The sequence below is a fragment of the Macrotis lagotis genome, chromosome X (genome assembly GCF_037893015.1).
Source record: "Macrotis lagotis isolate mMagLag1 chromosome X, bilby.v1.9.chrom.fasta, whole genome shotgun sequence".
Lineage (NCBI taxonomy): Eukaryota > Metazoa > Chordata > Mammalia > Peramelemorphia > Peramelidae > Macrotis > Macrotis lagotis.
Window position 1 is genome coordinate 670,060,057 of NC_133666.1, and position 6,451 is coordinate 670,066,507.

The following is a 6,451-nucleotide window of genomic DNA, read 5'->3' on the forward strand; positions in this document are numbered from 1 at the left end:
ACTGTTCATGGTTGGGCCATTCCAATTTAATAAAAATGAAAGTTCTCCTAAATCAATGTAAATATTAGTACATTGGGAGGCAAGACGGTATAGTCACTCTGAACAAGTCATCCCAGTACCCTACGCAATTCTCTAAGATCATATTGTAGTGGCTACTAACTTCCATTTGTAGGGATAATTTCATCTTTTGAGAGTTCCCTATAGCAATGAAATTATAGGTCAAATACTTAGTCTGTTTAGTACTATACCAGTCAGGTATAGGGATTCTTTTTAGAACTAGACAAAATAATAACAAAAGCATTTGAAGAACACAAGGTCTAGAATCTCTAGTAAAATAAGGAGTATGAATGAAGCTGGGAATGGTAGCACACACACAATTCTTGCTATTGAGGAGGTGGATGCTCATGGATTGTTTGAATTCAGGAATTCTGAAGTGAAATAAGCTAAGCTGATTGGGTGTTTGCAGTAAGTCTAAACCAAGTACAGTAAGCCTTTAGGAATAGAGGGAATGAGGTATGTGTGTGAGATGACATAAAAAGGGGCAAACAGGTCAGAAATGGAGCCGATCAAAGGATCAAAGCTCTTGTGCCAATCAGTAGTGGGACTGGGCCTCTGAGCAGTCACTATACTTCTAACCTGAGTGACTTACAGGGACCCAATAAGGAATATATCCATAGAAGCATTAGATGAAAATTTTGGTCACATATGCAGTGGGACCTAATCTCAAACCTATTACTGACTCCCACCTCAATAAACTCCATAGCTCCTTAGTGAGCAGCTAGGTCATGCTGAAGTGGATAGAGTGAGTTGTAGGACCTGGAGTCAGGGAAACTCATATTTTTGAGTTCAAATTTGGCCTTACTATCCATGTGACCCTGGGTAAGGCACTTAACCCCATTTGCCTCAGTTTCCTCATCTGAAAATGCACTAGAGAAGGAAATGACAAACCACTCCAGGATCTCTGCCAAGAAAATCCCATATATAATATATATATAAGCATAAATATATATACACATATATATTTATGTGTATATTATTTACACATATGTGTAGAAAACCAGTCCATCAACTGAGAGATTATTAGTGTAGTAACAATATGGCATCCAGTTCCATACTGATTTAATGTCTGAAAAATTTTAGTTTACTCTCTCTTTCTATAGAAACAACTGAGAAGTCAGAACCTCCATCTCCTGAGAGCTTTTACAACATCCATTAAAGATCAGGGACTTGTACAGCTTCTTCACACATATCTCACATTTTTTTTTTCATCACCAACAACAAAAACACAAACCTCAAGGAACTTGGAAAAACACTATCGGTCTAAGTCTATCAATGTGGAAGATAGTAATTGTTCACAGTATGGGGGTGAATTAGAGTAGTTACTTACGTCAGTCTGCAGGGTGTTATTCAGGGCACTTGAGCAGCACTTTGCTTTCCAAACCAAGTGAGGTTTTGTCGACTAGAGCTTGCAATATGAAAGTGTCACTATAGACATTAGCTCTGTAATTAGCCACTTACACTACTGATTTCTCCCTCTGCCATCTGTCACTATGGAATTTAAGCACTTTGCAAGAAAATTGTTGGGTATGTTTGTCTGAAGTGGGTCATGGAGCATTGAGAAACCCATAAGGATGCTCTCAATACTGTCTGACCAATCCACAAAAATAACAAGACATGAAATGCTCCATTATCCCAGTTTCAATGACATAGTAGGTGAGTTCATCTCAAGAGTTCTGTCAATAGGATGTGTAGAAGCACATATGGAATAGACTCTATAAAATTCTCACGATTCATTATACCCAATAATTTAGATGCCTTAAACTTCCCCATACCTTGTAGAATCTGTAATAGAATGTGTCTGTCTGTGTGTGTGTGTGTGTGTGTGTGTGTGTGTGTGTGTGTGTGTGTGTGTATGAGTGTGGGCAGAATAAAACAAAACCTCTCTCCCTAAATCATTCTTAATGCAGACCACTATAGCAAAGGGCTTTGATTTCTGTCTGTCCTGACCTGTCAACACTTTGTTTTAATGTCAACTCCAGCCCACAGGATTAAGGTAAAATAGCAAATACCAATCCCATTTTAGCCAACAATTTTGTCTCTCTCTCTCTCTCTCTCTCTCTCTCTCTCTCTCTCTCTCTGTCTCTCTGTCTCTCTGTCTCTCTCTCTCTCTCTCTCTCTCTCTCTCTCTCTCTCTCACTTTCTCTCTCTCACCACATTACCAAGGAGCAAATGTGACAAATTGGAGATTTGCCTCCTATCCCTAATGCCTAGAATATTCTCTAATGCCTAGAATACTATATCTCTTCTCCTCCACTTTTTCGGGTGCATGACTTCCATTAAGACATAGCTCAAGGGCCACCTTTGCAGAAGTGTTTTCTTGTCTCCCCCAATAGCTCGTGAATCCCCTTGAGAATTACCTCCCATCTACTCTTCAAATATCTTGCATGTGAGAAACTAAGGGAACTGAGCAAATAGTAGAAGGAATTGAGTGAAACACATAGACTCCATCCCATGACTCAATTGTGGAGCTTGCTCAGTTCCTTTTATATTCCAATTGTGAGTCCAGGACAGTTTCTGTTATGTGAGAAAACCATTCAATTAGGAGAATTGGGAGAAAACTTTACTGCACGATTTGAACTTAGCCCTACATGGCCTTGTCCATCTTTTCCTGGAACTTCAAGGGCTTTAATGAAGGAATTAGGTAGGCTATGCTGACCAGAAGCCTGGTCAGATGGAAAGAATTTTCTGACAATTGCACAACTCAAGGAATCGTTTAGCCTTATCTGAAAACTGGCCCCATACTGATCAGTCAGTAATTGTTTCCATGTTCCTTTGATTGTTTACACTTGGGAGGAGTGGGACACTGATTTTTCTGAATTCAGGGAACTATACCGGTTTTCTCTCCCTCTCCCAATGTGGAAAGTGCCTAATCCTTTCATTCAGTTAGAAATTAGATGACCTAATGTCGTACTGTTTCCTTTTAATTAATTAGCCTTATTTGGTTAGTTGTTTTAGATATATAAAAATATCTGTCCCCCTGAATTGGTGTTCAGGCTTAAATTGAGGAGGTCTGGGTCCACTTTATTAGACAATCAGCATTCATTACCTAATAGAATGAAAGGCTCCAAAAAGGGAACATTTGTTTCCATTTCATCTTTTATTCACCACTTGATTACCTGGTTATATATATCTAGTCTCCTCCATTAAAATGTAAATACCTAGAGGACCAGAATTGGTTTGTTTTGTTTGTATCCCTAGGGTTTGGCACACAGTAAGTCCTTCATAAATGCTCTCAGGTAGAATTAGACATGGCCATCTTTACCCTTGCAGCCTCTTGAAATGGGGCCCCTCTCCCCTGCATATGGCTATGTATCTCTACAATTACCAAAGGCATTTCTGTTTTCATTGCTCCCTGGGTTTCAGCCAAACTGATCAGCCTGAAAATACATCACTCTTTCCCATCTTTTAGCCTTTGGTATAAATAAATTCCTCCTATGCTTTCAAAAAGAAAAAATATTTATCCTTTAAGAACAAGGATTCAACTACTGCTCTATAAGAAATCATGAGTGGTCAAATTTTAGAGAAGCTTAGAAAGAATTACATGAACTGATGCTAAATGAAGTGAGCAGAACCAAAAGAACTTAAACACATTAACAACATTGTGAGGTGATCAATTATGATGGATGGAGCTCCTCAGCAGCTCAGAGATTAAGGATAACCCTGAGAGACCTGCTATGGGCAATGCCATCCACATTCAGAGAAATAATACTGAATATATAGTAGAGAAGGAAATGACAAACCACTCCAGGGATCTCTGCCAAGAAAATCACACATATATATTATATATATATATATTATATATATATATATATATATATATATATATATGTGTGTGTGTGTGTATATTACACATACACACACACACAGCCAGTCCATCATCTGAGAGATTATTAGCATAGGAACAATATGGCATCCAGTTTCAGACTGATTTAATGCCTGAAAAATTTTAGTTTACTAGAGTAAACTTTCTATAGAAACAACTGAGAAGTCGGAACTTACCTTAGTTCCAACTCTTCTTTCACAACATGACTAATATTTGGAAAAATGTTAAACAAAATAGTTCATGTACAAATTTTACCAAACTTTTTTGGCACCATGGGAAGGGGGGGTGGTAGAAAAATGTAAAATTAATAAATTTGCAAATGGATAAATATTGAAAAAGCTACCATTACAAGTAACTGGAAAAAATAAAATGAAATTTCAATTAAAAAAAAAAGAACGAGCACTCAGTTCCAAAGAATATCAACCTCCTCACATGCAGTAGGTGCTTAACATTTATAGAATTCAATTTGTTGACTTGGATATACCATTTATTGATGATTAGTAATGATAATGTTTGTCCTTCATTTTTGAAGAAGACCACAACATCAGGGAGGTGATGACATGACAAGTACATTGGATTTGGATTGAATTGGATCTGGGTGGGGGGTGCTGTGCTAAGTCACCAACCTCACTTTCTCTTCCAGAGTCATCTAGATTCAGTGGCCCAGCATTGATGATAGTACTCATTTATCAAATGCTGCCTCATCCAGAAAGAATTCTCTTTTCATCAAGTGTTGTCTTCCCTTCCACACTTGATGATAAAATTCTTCAGAACTTGGAGTCCAGTTCTCCTTTCTTGATATTCCCACAGAATCCCTTGTACTGAGCTTATACTCAATAAGTATTAAGTGGATGGGGGACTCAAAATTGAAATGGTTGCCACAGCTCTGAATAACTGAGAAAAGAAATAATCATTCCCTGAATAATGAAAAAGTAAATCTATACCTTTTCATTGCTTTGCAGCTTTTTTGCAAGGCAAATAGGGTTAAATGGCTTGCCCAAGGCCACACAACCAGGTAATAATTAAGTGTCTGAGGCAGGATTTGAACCCAGGTACTCCTGACTGCAAGGCCAGTGCTTTATCCAGTTCCCATTATTTTAAACTTTTGTTGTTAAGTAGTTTCTGATTCTTCATGACCCCATTTGGGGATCTATTAACAAGAATACTAAAGTGGTTTGCCATTTTCTTTTCCAACACATTTAACAGATGAAGAAACTGAGGCAAGTAGGATGAAGTGACTTGCCCAAAATCACCCAAATAGAAAATGTCTGAGGTTGGATTTGAACTCAGAATTTGAACTTGGATTTGAACTCAGACCTGATGCCAGGTCTGGGTACTCTATTCACTGTATCACCTAGCTGCCCATATTTTAAACTAAAGAGGAATAGAGAAAATAGAAAATTATTCTTTGGAGGAATTGGAAAGTAGCCCGACAGGGCATAGTTTCCTACTTTTCAAAATAAGAACTCAAGTATGAGAAGTGGGGAAGAAGTGGGAAACTATGGGAATGAAACATTGCCTATATATCTAATTTCTTTAACTGTTATTTTTTTCTCTTTTTTATTCTTTGTTAGAAGATATGACTCTTATTGGGATTGGGAAGGGATATATTAGGATTGGGAAGGGATATGTTAGGAATAAAGAAGATATTAATAAAATTCTCAAAGTACAATTTGGACAGACTTTGAGAGATAGCCAAGGTTAGAAAGTCCCAGAGTGCAATGGTCCCCCATGGGGTCAGGAAGAATAAGAAAAGACCAGCCAACAAAAAGTTGTTTATTTTACAAAATCTTTTCCTCACAGCATCTGTGTGAAGCAGGTAGTGAAATTAATATCCCCCTTTTAGAGATGAGAAAACTGAGGTTCTCAGAAAGAAGGGCTTGGTTTGTCAGACATAAATCCTGAAACAAAGAGTTCAGTGTGAATACTCATGGATTCCACATGCTGGCCTCAACATGTCCAAACCTGAACCCCTCCTAGTAGATCTCCTTGTCCTAGAAGCCAGCTCCTCCTCTTCCTAACTTCTCTGTTTTGGTGGCTGGCACTGCCATCATCTGTTGCCCGCATGCCAAGCTAAGGAGTCATCTCTCACTCTTGTCTTACCAGCTCCCTTACCACACGAGTTACCAAGAAGTCTTTTTGATTAAAATGACCTCCACCATGACTCTTACATCTGTTCCCCTAATTCAATCAAACAAATGAAGCATCTGGCATGTTTGGATGAAATCCAAGGTATGGACTCCCCTCCCTCAAAAAGAAATCACCACAACATACAAAAAAACCTGGAGGTTATATATATATTGGTATGGGAAATAAAAACATGTTGCTACTGATTATAGGGTCATAGATCTAGAGACTGAAAGGACCTGAGGCCATGGAGTCCACTTTTTTCATTTTACATACAGGGAAACTGAGGTTTAGAGAAATGAAATGTGGATGAAGCAGGGAATAGTATCATAATTGTAGAGCAAGAGGGGATCTCCAAAATGACTAAGTCCAAGTCTGTTTTTTTCTCTGATGACATGATGTAACAGATGGTTATGACCCGAAGTCTTCTAAGGCCCTAGG